This window comes from Somniosus microcephalus, chromosome 2, assembly GCF_052327205.1.
Source record: "Somniosus microcephalus isolate GS21.2 chromosome 2, FLI_Smic_1.0, whole genome shotgun sequence".
In the NCBI taxonomy this organism is placed as follows: Eukaryota; Metazoa; Chordata; class Chondrichthyes; order Squaliformes; family Somniosidae; genus Somniosus; species Somniosus microcephalus.
The window spans coordinates 272,956,234-272,969,441 of record NC_140988.1 but is presented as its reverse complement, the minus strand read 5'-3'; the positions used below and the strand labels follow the sequence as shown (position 1 = coordinate 272,969,441).

Below are 13,208 nucleotides of genomic sequence, written 5' to 3'. Positions count from 1 at the left end.
CAAATGCACAAATTATAAACATTATGGAATAATATTACATAAATATAAGCACATAAAACTAACATTTCTTAATGTTGGCTGGCATTATAGTTTCCTCTCCTCTGGTACTGTCCCTGCCCTTTTCAAAACCAGAGTCATCACTCCACCCCCTCAAAATACCCACCATCGACCCATCTATTTTTGATAACTACTGTCCCATTGCCAACCTTAATTTCCTCTCCAAAGTCCTTGAAAATGTTGTCACCTTCCAAATCATTGCCCTTCTACTCAACAACTCCATATATGAATCTCTCCAATCATGTTTCTGCCCCTGCCACAGCACTGAAATGGTCCTAAGCAAAGTCGCAAGTGACAAGTCCTCTGTGACTGTGACCACGGTGCATTTTTGCTTCTCGACCTCCCTGCAATCTCCAACACGGTGGACCACACAATCCTCCACCAATGCCCTCGCTTGCTTCCACTCTTACCTACCCAATCAGCCAGAGCATCTCCAGCAATGGCTTCTCTTTGCACCACTAACTCCGGAGTCGCCAAGACAATTATCCTTGACCACCTGCTCTTCCTCATCTACACGATGCCCCTTGGCGATATCAACCGCATACACGTTGAGGACACCTTTCTCGACCCTCCACTGCCTCTGTCTCATCGGATTGCTTGTCCAAAATCCAGTCTTGGATGAGCTGCAATTTCTTCCAGTTAGTTAAACATTGGGAAAAGAAAATACATCAATTTTCTGCACATGTTTATTAGTTCATGATCTGTGCCATGAAATATCAGTTAATAAATCAAAGAGTAAGGATTGCCAAAAGAATGATAAAGGAAAATCACACAGAAGTTCAAAAATAAGTATCAATATCCATCCAGAAACCATTGCGCTGGTACTCAGATGTACTTGCATTTGTGCAGTGTATTAGCTATAGCTTCACTAACACGTGTTTAGACTCCAGGTGAAGTTATTTAAAATGAGCTAATAAAGTTGCATTAGTGCTGGTAAATCTGGATAATGGCTCAAATGGTGTCAGAATGGAAGCATTTATATGCTTAAATCTTTATTTTTGATGTGTTCAGGAGTTTACTCCCCCATTTCGCTGCCTATCCTTACTTTAGAGAAGGATCTTTCTTTTGCTCCCTATTTAGTGAATGTCAATGTCATCCGCTCCAAGATCACCTGTCTTGCAAGGATTCCAAAACCATTTGTTAGTCTTCACCAGAATCTGATTATTATACTGCACAAATTGACAGGTTTTCAACTCTAGTGACGTCTAAATCGCGCAAGGGAGTACAACGCAGATTCAACAGAATGATGGGTTTTAAAGGGTTGAATTATGAGGACAGTTTGCGTAAACGTGGCATATATTCACAAGTTTAGCAAGTTGAGGGGTGATATAATTGAGGTGCTTAAAATAATAAAGGAATTTGATAGGGTAGAGACAGAGAAACGATTTCTTCTTGTGGGGGACTCCAGGACAAGAGGGCTCAATCTTAAAATTAGAGCTAGGTCATTTAAGAGTGAAATCAGGAAGCACTTTTTCAAAGAAAGGGAACAGAAAACCTGGAATCTCTCCCCCAAAAGGCTATGGATGTTGGATCAATTGAAATTTTCAGATGGAGATTGATAGTTTTGTTTTAGGTAAGGGCATCAAGGGATATGGAGCAAAGGCAAGTAAATGGAATCGAGGTACAGATCAGCCATGATCGAATGGAATGGCGGAACAGGCACGAGAGAACAGGCCAACTCCTGTTCCTATGCCAGGTTTATCATCGTTCTAGAATAGTTGATATCATCAACTACTGTGTTACGTTAAGTGAACCTGGGCTGATTGTGTGTCCTTGTCTGGGAACAACTGACAATTCATGCAAAATTTACATTTATTGTGCAGTAGCCCGATTCAGCTTCTTTGAATCTGCTCGTTATCTTTATTCAACCTTGCAATAACTTAAGCTCACAGCTTTATATCCTGCCTTTCTAAAATTACATTGCAGTCAAAAGATGTCAATTTGTTTCAAATTCCCATGCATACAAATAGCGTGATTCATCTAATTATCAGTAGTCTTACTGTGAAGAGTGTATGGTGGTTATCTTATTTTGCGACTCATATGGACTGAGGTCCCAGAAGTGCTGCATTTGGGACTGACTGCTTTGTTATTTAATAATCACTCACTCTGCCCAGAAACAACCATCAGCTCCTTGCCTAACTTAGTAGCTGCAACAATAAATTTGAGACCAAAGGATCAAAGAAGATCTGGGCAGACGTGGAAAAACATTTCTACTGAGAATGGACGAACTGCCTGTCAAAAGGTGATTCCCACTGAGTAGGGGGAAAGGCTCAAATTACTTCAGTGTACCAACATGAAAGTGCAAAATTCAGCCATAGTAATCCGCATACATGTTTTTCTTTCCAGAAGGGGACAAATGGGAGACAGGGACATTGTTGAATCTAACCTGATCCAGTCACTATCACTTTAGGGATTTGAATTCCACAAAAAATAATCAATATGGTTTAATGAAGGTAATATCCCATTGTTCAAATTCAAACTATACTTTTAAAAAGAATAATTAAAAGTAAAATAAATAAAATGATCCTTTAACGGAGACATCATGTTCTCGAGAAAAAATCTGGAACATAAATCTTTGTGTCAGTGACAGGAAGGCTTTTGCCAACCATTACCATAAATCTGACAAACGCTAATTTGATGGGAGCCTATATCTGTCTCCTGTGAGGCCAGTCTAGACAGTCTATTGAGAAATCCTACAACACAACTGTTTGTTTCCAGTAACACCATCTGGATATGGCAATCAGAGGCTACCAGTGTTGTTCACACATGGATCAAAGAATGCACTAATTTCACAGAGTAATACTTGTGAAATATAGTTTAAGAATACAATTTTTATCTTCTGCAAGCAAGCCAAACAGAAGAAAGGCATACACAATGAGGCTGCCCTTTGAGGAGAATTCTGACCACCCATTGTATTGAAAATGCTTATGTCACACTAGTCAAAGAGCTTCATCAAAGTGTTTCTTTATAAACTGATCATGAGGTTTGTATGATTAAAATTAGAAAGCCGTACTAGAACAATCTTGGAACATGATACAGGGGAGACAGGCTATGCAACCTGTATTCATAGCGCAAAAATAGACTGAACATTGCAAGCTTAAATCCTCAGATTTACACATGACATAAAAAAGAGAAAGTCCTTTCTGCATATGATGTCTTAGATCAAAGCATAGAGGGCCCCCTATTGTGCTTTAATGAAGACTGCAATCCAACGTGAGCATTAAAGAACAGATTTGGAGACACGACTAGTGTGCAGCACAAAATGCCAACTTCTGTTTTTATTTGCAATTTTCTTTCCCTTAATCAATTGCATTCATGATACCCATTTCAGCTCAATTTTTAATTACATGGACTTCTAAAGCTAAATGCATCAAATGGATAATACTACTTTCAAAATAATTAGTCCTGAATATTCCCTTTTCAAATGTATCAAATTCACCCTCATTTTTACATAAACCTAGCAAGACGATGAATGAATTTACATCAGCAAATTTTGTAACACTCCACTGAAATACAAAACAGGATAGGAGGGTTGCAAAAAGTAGAAATCAGTATACTAGAATATGAAGATCTGAAGAACAGAGCTTCAGTCAAACTGCAGAATATTAACTTTTAATATAGCTGGGGAGACTCCCAACGTGCAATAAGGTAAATTTTATTTGAAGCCCAATATTTAAGGTCAAAAAGTCCAATTATCTTGCTTGCTAAAAATAATAGACATGCTAGAAATATTTGTTAAATTTAAAAAGAGCCCAGAGTCTGCATTTTATTTACTTTTAGAAACCGGAATCAAGTTAACATCTAGTTGCTAATTCACATGAATGTAAGCATTTCAATATAATTTCCACTTTAGCAGGAATCGCATTATTAAGAAAAATTAGTTCTAGATGGTGCAGTGGCAAAACACATTAGAGGTCATTAACTGAAAAAAGTGTGTCATTTTTATATTCTTTAGTATACAGTAAAATTGAATACACTGCAACACTATAGAATATGGAACATATTCTACAATGCATTAACCAATTTCTTAAACTCCACAAACTGTTTGCAGGTTATGCAGCTGTGTTACTGTAGAATATTTTCCATATTCCACAGCACCTCTGCCATTTACCGTCCACTTTCTCTTCAACACTCCATAGATTATTGTCCCTTAATTGCTTATAAAAATAACCAATATTATACTAGAATCTTGAACTTTACTGCTTGTATGAATTGGGTCTCATAGTAAGCAGTCTTTACCATTGTTCATGGTGTTAAATGAAGCAGGTAATAGGTCTCAGGGAATGGTGTCAGAGGCCAAAAGAACAATAGTTCTAATGCCACACACAAAGGTCTGTGATCCACTTAAACATTAACTCGTGCAACAATAACTCATATGCAGAACTGTGTGTTCCTTAATACACACAGTATTAGGATAATTTTTTGGCTGAAGTACTGAAAATTTACAATTGATATTTTAAAAACAATTAAGCCTGGAGATGATCTGTAAATAGCTTATATTTGCCAGAAATCACCACAAAATGTCAGAACCTTAAATATCCCCATAGACTTTGAATAACAAAATCCATTAATAGCAACAATTTGCCCCATAATTCTAGTCTTTCTGTTGACTTCATTTATTAACTCGAACTTGTCTATTGCAATTGCCAAGACCAAGATAATCAGCAAGTGGCAGCAGACTGCTCACAAAGTAACTGCTGCAAGGTGTGCCAGTGGAGTCGGCGAAGAAAATTAAACCCTTCCTAAGACGGAAGACAGAAGAAAAGCCGTAGAGGTCACAAACGCCAGAAGAAGAGAAATTCATTTTTGAACTTAAGTTGAGAAACATTATTTGCCAGGCGTTGTATTTGAAATATCAGCTGCAATCTAAATATGCAGTCACTGCAAATAAGCCTCAAGAAAAGCTACAATCAGAAAAAAAATCTGGGAGACAATGCTTAAAAATACATCAATAATGGTGTATGCTGCAAGATAATAGGTGAATGCGCTTGCTCTTACTTTGAGCAGTGAAAGATTTTCTGCCAGCAATTGATGGCTTGAGAGTTTTTATAAAACACACAATGTGCTTTTCAGAGCGGTGTCTGGCATGTCTGCCACAGTTGATCTTGAATACGTAAATAACTAGAAAGACACAAACTGAATCTTGTGACCTACCACACAGAGGACATCTAAGATTGCTGAGGCTATTATTGTAATACAGGGTGATTCCTGACAAAACTGTGTCTGGAAAAGGAGAACAGCATCAAGGGGGAGGGGGAGAACTTTCTATTATTTTATGCTGTGGTATAATGATTGTGGTGAAAATTAACAGTTGTGAAAATTAACAGTTGTTTTATACCAACCTGACAGACCACAAGGTTACTGCAATTTCAATTTGAATTCCCTGGCTGCAAATGAAGACTTGCGAACAAAGAAATAAATTGTTTAAGAATCAGCAAAGCAAAAACAACAGAACAGCCCCAAAATTGGTTGTTGTCTATGGGCAATACTCAGACGTCCATCATCTTAACGTTTTAATAAAGAAATATGAAGTTTTCCTCCCAGATCCATCACCAGCGTTTAGTTCTCATCAAATATGAAATGACAATTTCTCCTGCAACGTATGGATCAGGAACATTCCATGAAACACAGCAGGCCCTGGGGCTATGGAAATGTAATTGGTAGAAAACAACTGGCCATAATACAGAAGGATGGGCTGTATATGGAATTTTGCTTGATTACTTAAGGAGAAATTTTGCAGAATTCTACCTCTGGAGATTAAATACAGTAAGTGAGGTCAAATCCATGCAAGGGCAACCTGTAAACTAACATTGGTAGAAGCAAATTTACCAATAAAATGCAATGAACCAGATAGTCTTTTCTTACTCAATATCTAAATTTCTTACATTCTTATGCAAGACATCAACCATCAGGGGTCCTGAACATTTAACAGTAAATGCAAGATAGCAAAGACACGATGCCACTTCTAAGGCTGCATAAAAAAAGGTTAGAGTACCATGAGAAATACAGTGTCCTGAATCATATAACCTGCAAAAACACAAACATGTATACAAAGATAGATGATTTTTTGATGTGTAGGAGAATAACTTGTCAATAAAAGACTAATGCAGCACATTAAATTGCATACTTTGTGTTACTAAATCACTTTATCCTTCATAGTGATGAAAAAATCGCAGTATAACTTCAGAAAAATGCCTGTAATTTGGCATTTGCAGTGGTACTCAAGCCTATGTGGAGAGAACTTCACACTCCTTTGGCTTTATACCAATTTGAGTTAAAAGGTTACAAGAGCCCAAGCAGCCTGTTAAATGTCTACTGTTACAAAAAAAAGTCAAATGTCTTGTCAACTCTTTCCGAACATTAGACATGTCACCTGCAGCTGGAGGCCAGTAACCAAATGACTGCACATAACTAAGCATGCGTGGCGAGAACTCCGTTTCACCCTAAAGTACAATGCACTGCGATTGGAGCAGTAATATGCAATGCTTTCAGCTCAAACCACTTGTGTGTGGATACCAGAGTCAAACAGTACCTGAAGTGCAAATGAAACATTAGAATGGATACCGATGACCACAAGATTCACTATTACTTTGCTCAACCACAAACCTTTTTCACTGGCTGCAAGCTTAACACAGCAGATTACTCGTTGCTTTGTCTTGAAACTACGGGCACCACCTGTCCTAAAAAAAAGTAGTGCGCTAATTAAACAATGTAATTTCAGGAAATAATATAGTTTAGACAAATAATAATTACAAAAGGCTTCCTGGATCATGTAAGTTGCATTACTGAATTTGGTTTGATATTGTAGTTGTTGCAATTCCATTAACAGTAAACGTGTTGACTATTTGCCAGGGTGGAGAAACATTGCCACCTGTTGGTGTCACTCATTTACAGCACAGCCATTGTGACATTAGTTATCCCAACTTGCACCCGATTATTTACACTGGAAAAATACTATAGTCCATGCAATACACACGCTGGCATAGGCAACTAGCTGTATGCATACGCATACATTTCTCTGTTTTGGTAGCCTGTTACAACACAAGTGTCAGGATTGGCAACTACCCAATCAACAATGCAAATGTAGTACAGTATTACAAAAAAACAAAAATTGAATGTAATTGTGTGCTTGAGTGTGTGAATGGTGGATATGGGGTTGTGCTAGCTGAAGGATAGCTTTGCATAGATTTGAGGTTTGTTAAACAAAATGCTCAGATTAAATACTACACAGAATCTAGAACTCACTGTACAGGAGACCATTCAACTGGAGTGCTATACTGGAACCCATTTTCCTGCCCTTACTCTTTTTATATTCTTCCTTTGCAAATACTAATCCAATTTCCTTTTAAATAATGTTACAACATCTGCTTCAATAGCCAGTTGTGGTGAAGCATTCTGTCTTCTAATAACCCTCTGTTGGAAAAAGATCCTTTTAACTTCCCCCTTTATTCTTCTATAGATAATCTTCAGTCAATGCCTCCTTGTTACCGAGTTACCAAGCAGTGGAAACAATCTTTCACTATTTACCCTGTCAAAACCTTTCATAATTTTTAAAACTTCTATTAGATCCTTCATTAACCTTCTCTGTTCCAGTGAAAATATTCCCAATTTTTTAAGCCTTTCTTCACAATGATAATCTCTTTATCCTGGTATCATCCAAGTGGCTCTGAATTGTAGTTTCTGTGACTCTAATATCCTTTTTATAATGGGGTGCCTAGAACTGCAAGCAGTCTTCCAAATTGTGGCTTAACCAGTATCTTACAAAAATTCATCATTATCTTACTTATGCATTCAATGCTCGTGTACAAAACCAGAAGTCCATTTGCCTTTTACGGCCTATTCTACCTTCGAAGATCAATAATCTGCACCCCTACATCTCGTTCCACCACTATTAAGAATTTTACTATTTAGGGTATACACCCTTACCATTTAGAGTATACTTCCTTTAATTGTACTTTTCCCCAAAAAAATATTCCTTCATACTTCTCTGCACTGAATTGCATCTGCCACCTATCTGCCCACTCCACTAACTTGACCACATACGCCTACAATCTTCTTCAGTTTGCCATTTCCCCTACTTTGATATCAGCAGCAAACGTCATCATTCCTTTTATGGCCCATGTCCAAATCAGTTGGACAATATGGTAAAACAGGTCGCAATACAGATCCCTGGGGCACACCATTTATTCATCAATTTATTCTCAACTTTCTGTCCCCTAGCAATCCCTTTATCCATACTGCTATATCCCATTTCATACTGTGCCCCTCAATGATTGCAACAAGTCTCTCATGTGTCATATTATCGACAGCCAATTGAAATTCCACGATGTACAGTATCCATCATATTCAAGAAAATTGAACTGTAGTTCAATTGAACAATTTACTTAAAATTACTCAAACACAACTTGCTCTTTACAAATCCACACTGACTGTCCAATTAGACTTTCAAGTGTTTAGTAGCTTCATCTTTTATTATGGACTTGAGAAGTTTATTCACAACCCTGCTAAGACCAACTGGCCAACAATGTGTTGGATTATCCCTTTTGCCTTCCTTGAACAGAGGTGCAACATTTGCCATCCTCCTTTAGCACAATTTCAGCTTCCATAATTTGGGGAAAGCTATGGTTAGTGCTTCTGTTATCTGCAGCACCAGCCCTTTTCAGTATTCTGAAGTACCCCCTCCCTAATCTCCTTCAGTATTCAGCTACAATTAATAGTGTCATTTTAATAAAATAACTACATTCTTCTGGTGACTGTGCCCTTGAGACTTCACTTCTTCACATTGGTGATAAACTAGAAAAACATTATAAGTTTTAGTGACGAGGTTGTCCTGGTAAATTCGAAGACAGCATTACTGCACCTAGTTATTATTCAAGCAAAATTAGTCTATAATTTCATATCAATCATCTATAGTGTAATATATCCCTCCAATTATCGGCCTAGTGACATAGGTGTCCACAGACCCTACCTCTCCTAGAAATGTGTGCGAAGGGGAGTGGGCATCATGTGAAAGGATTGTGCACAATTTTAAATTAGCTGCCTACAGCCCTGGATGCACACATGTATTGAGCTACTTTGACAGTTATGAACAAGATGTCTTAAAACCCCAGCACGTGCAAGTGAAATAGAGCAGATTACTTGGAGAAAATAAAAATCCAGCATCCGGAAGCTGCAGAGATTTTTCCACTAAGCAGTCTATTTTCATTTGTCATTCTGCTATTATTACTCTACTATATTTAGTTCTGACTTCCTTATTAATGATATTGCCAAAAATATCCATGAATTCTTGCAGTCCCAGCCGTAACGGTCACAGTGTCATGCAAGCTTTATTCATTCAGACTGCAGTCACATGATCCATAGTCTAGTAATACTATAGATGTCATTGGCATCTGCTCGGACAGCTGCTTACTGTATATACTTCCAACTTCACCACCATCTCCATTTAGAGAGTGCGCACAAGAAAATCCGTATGTATCAGGACTACAAGTCTGCAGTCTGTGCTAACAAACTAAATAGAGAGTGTTGAATTTATACATTATAAATCTATGTGATTATAAGTTCTCATTCTAGCATGTCTGTAGCATCATACCTTTCAAACAATGTTTTGTATCTCAAAAGTATCATGTGTCCACAGGGCAAAAAGCATGATTGGTAATAATGCAGGTTAACAAAACCATAAAAGGTGCAAACAAAGTACAGTACTGGAATTCATTTCTAGAGAATAGAATTCAATAGCAGAGGAGTTATGTTAAACTTATATCGAACCTTGGCTAGGCCACACTTAAGAGTTCTGGTCTTCATATTACATAGTAACATAGGAACAGGAGTAAGCCATTCAGCCCCTCAAGCCTGTTCTGCCATTCAATGAGATCACGGCTGATCTGTATCTTAAATCCACCCATCTGCCTTTGATCCATATCCTTAGCTAGCAAAAATCTATCAATCTCAGATTTAAAATTAATTGAACGAGCATCTACTACTTTTTGTGGGACAGAGTTCCAACCTTCTATCACCCTTTGCGTGAAGATGCATTTACTAACTTCTCTCCTGAATGGCTTGACTCTGGTTATGTCTAAGGTTATGTCCCCATGTCCTATGTCCATGTCCACCAGCGGAAAAAGTTTCTCTGTCTACTCGATCACTTCCTTTCAAAATCAGAAAAACGCTCAATCAAATCACCCTTAACCTTCTACATTCCAGGGAATACAAGCATAATTTATGCAATCTGTCCTCATAATCTAACCCATGGAGCCCTGGTAACATTCTGATGAATCTGCGCAGCACTCCTTCCAAGGCCAATATATCCTTTCTAAGGTGCAGTGCCCAGGACTGTACACAGTACTACAGATGTGGTCTAACAAGGGCTTTGTACAACAAAACTTCCTCCCTTTTACATTCTAGCACTCTAATTATAAAGGCTAACATTCCATTAGCCTTTTTGGCTATTTCATGTACCTTTTAGTGATCTGTGTACATGAACTCCTAAATCTCTTTGGATCTCCACTGTTTCTAGCTTTTCACCATTTTACTTGGATATATCCATTTTTGGCCCAAAATGATGACCTCACACTTGCCTGTGTTGAAATCCATCTATCACATTTTTGCTCACTCACTTAATCTATCAATGTCTCTCTGTAGTTTTATGCTTCCGCCTATGCTACTTACAATGCCACCAATCTTTGAGTCATCGGCAAACTTGGATATGTGGCTCTCTATTGTGTTATCCAAGTCACTAATAAATGTCATTAATAAATATAATTAATAATTGAGGCCCCAGCAACAATACTTGTGGGACACCAAAAGTCACTTCCTTCCAATCAGAGTACATACCCATTATCCTTACAGAAGAGCTTAAAAACATAAGAAATAGGAGCAGGAGAAGGCCATACGGCCCCTCATAACTGATCTTCGACCTCAACTCCACTTTCCTGCCCGATCCCCATGGCCCTCATATCCCTAGAGTCCAAAAATCTATCTATCTCCGCGACTCAGCATCCACAGCCCTTTGGGGCAGAGAATTCCAAAGATTCGCAACCCTCAGTGAAGAAATTCCTCCTCATCTCAGTCATAAATGGCCGACCCTTTATCCTGAGTCTATGCCCCCTAGTTCTAGACTCTCCGGCCAGGGCAAACAACCTCAGCATCTACAATATCAAGCCCCCTCAGAATATTATAGTTTCAATTAGATAACCTCTCATTCTTCTAAACTCCGGAGAGTATAGGTCCATTCTACTCAACCCCTCATCATAAGACAACCCTCTCATCCCAGGAATCAATCTCGTGAGCCTTCGTTGCACCGCCTCAAAATAGTATACCCTTCCTTAGATAAGGAGACCAGAACTGTGCACAGTACTCCAGGTGTGGTCTCACCAAAGCACGGTGGCATAGTGGTTAGCACTGTTGCCTCACAGCGCCAGGGACCCGGGTTCGAATCTGGCCTCGGGCGACTGTCTGTGTGGAGTTTGCACATTCTCCCCATGTTTGCGTGGGTTTCCTCCGGATGCTCCGGTTTCCTCCCACAGTCCAAAGATGTGCGGGTTAGGTTGATTGGCTATGATAAATTGACCCTTAGTGTTAGGGGGATTAAACACGTGGGGTTACGGGGATCGGGTGGGATATGTGTCGGTGCAGGCTCGATGGGCCGAAATGGCCTCTATCTGCACTGTGGGATTTCTGTACAACTGAAGCAAGACTTCCTTACTCTTATACTCCAACCCCCTTGCAATAAAGGCCAACATGCCATTTGCCTTCCTTATTACTTGCTGTACATGCATGCTAACTTTGTGTTTCTTGTATGAGGATGCCCAAATCTCTCTGAACACCAAAATTTTAAAGTTTCTCACCATTTAAAAAATATTCTGTTTTTCTATTTTTCCTACCAAAGTGAATAACATCATATTTCCCCACATTATACTCCATCTGCCACCTTATTGCCCACTCACTTATACAAAAGCAAGGGATTTCCATTTGTCTCTTTTACCTTGTTCATCTTCATTGCTTTCTGTTTCCCTTCTCGCGTTTGATAAGGTATCTACCAAAACTCGCTTTCACAGCCACATCTCTTTCCTCAGCAACTGTCACCGGCTCAGACTTATTCCACATGGATTCCAACTGAAATTCCACCCTTCATGTTTTGGATCCATCCAGGATTACAGATATCTCAAAGATATTCAGCAATTCCTCGAACCACTGCTCTCGCCGCATCCTGAGATCCACGTTCCACGCCATGTGCTGTCACATGCACGTTCTCGACCTCTCTCTTCAGCAGCACCAACTGACACTCTCTCAAAGCTCTCCTGGTCCGCAGTTCCATTTCATCCTTCGTCTCATCCGCTGCTTTAACAAATCACTTTTTTTCTTCCTTTCAGGTGTCAAGGATTGCAAACTTCAACAACTCTTGGACACCAACACCCCTCCAGAACCTTCTTTTCCTTCACTTTCCTCTGACCCCATCCCTTGTTCCAACCTCACCCCCTGCCGTGTTTTCACTATCCCCTCTGACATTCCCTTCTCTGACCCCGAACAATCAGTCCTCAGCAAAGGCCCGAGTTTCATCAAGTTCTGACGAATGGCCATCAACCTGAAACTTTAAACTCTGTTTCTCTCTCCACAGATGCTGCCTGACCTGCTGAGTATTTCCAGCATTTTCTGTTTTTGTTACCCACTTAACCTGCCTATATCCCTTTGCAGACTGTGTCCTCCTCACAGCTTACTCTCCCACATAGCTTTGTATCATCAGCAAACTTGGGTGCATTATACTCGGTCCCTTCATTTCCGTCATCAATATAGATTGTAAATAGCTGAGGCCCAAGTATTGATCCTTGTGGCACACCACTAGTTACAGCCCATCAACCTGAAAATGACCTGTTTATTTGTACTCTCTTTTCTGTCCGTTAACCAATCCTCTAGCCATGCTAACAGATTACCCCCAACCCCATGAGCCCTTATCTTGCATAAAACAACCTTTTATGTGGCACCTTATCGAATGCCTTTTGGAATACCACATCAACTGGTTCCCCTTTATCTACCTTGCTAGTTACATTTTCAAAAACTGTCGTTAAACATGATTTCCATTTCATTAAACCATGTTGACTCTGCCTAATCAGATTATGATTTTCTAAATGCTCTGTTACCACTTCCTTAATAATAGA

General features: G+C 39.1%; 1 protein-coding gene across 3 annotated transcripts in view; it reads right to left on the bottom strand.

Moving 5' to 3' along the window:
• Positions 1 to 13,208, bottom strand: part of LOC147123403 (ADP-ribosylation factor-like protein 15) — a 430,360-nt gene that overhangs the window by 285,860 nt on the left and 131,292 nt on the right. The window contains exon 1 of one of the 3 annotated variants that reach the window (XM_085972463.1): positions 6,664 to 6,753. The exons of the other annotated variants lie outside the window; for them this stretch is intronic. The gene's annotated coding sequence lies outside the window, so the exon portion shown is untranslated. Of the gene's footprint in view, positions 1 to 6,663; positions 6,754 to 13,208 lie in introns of those variants that run through there. 3 annotated transcript variants of the gene reach the window in all.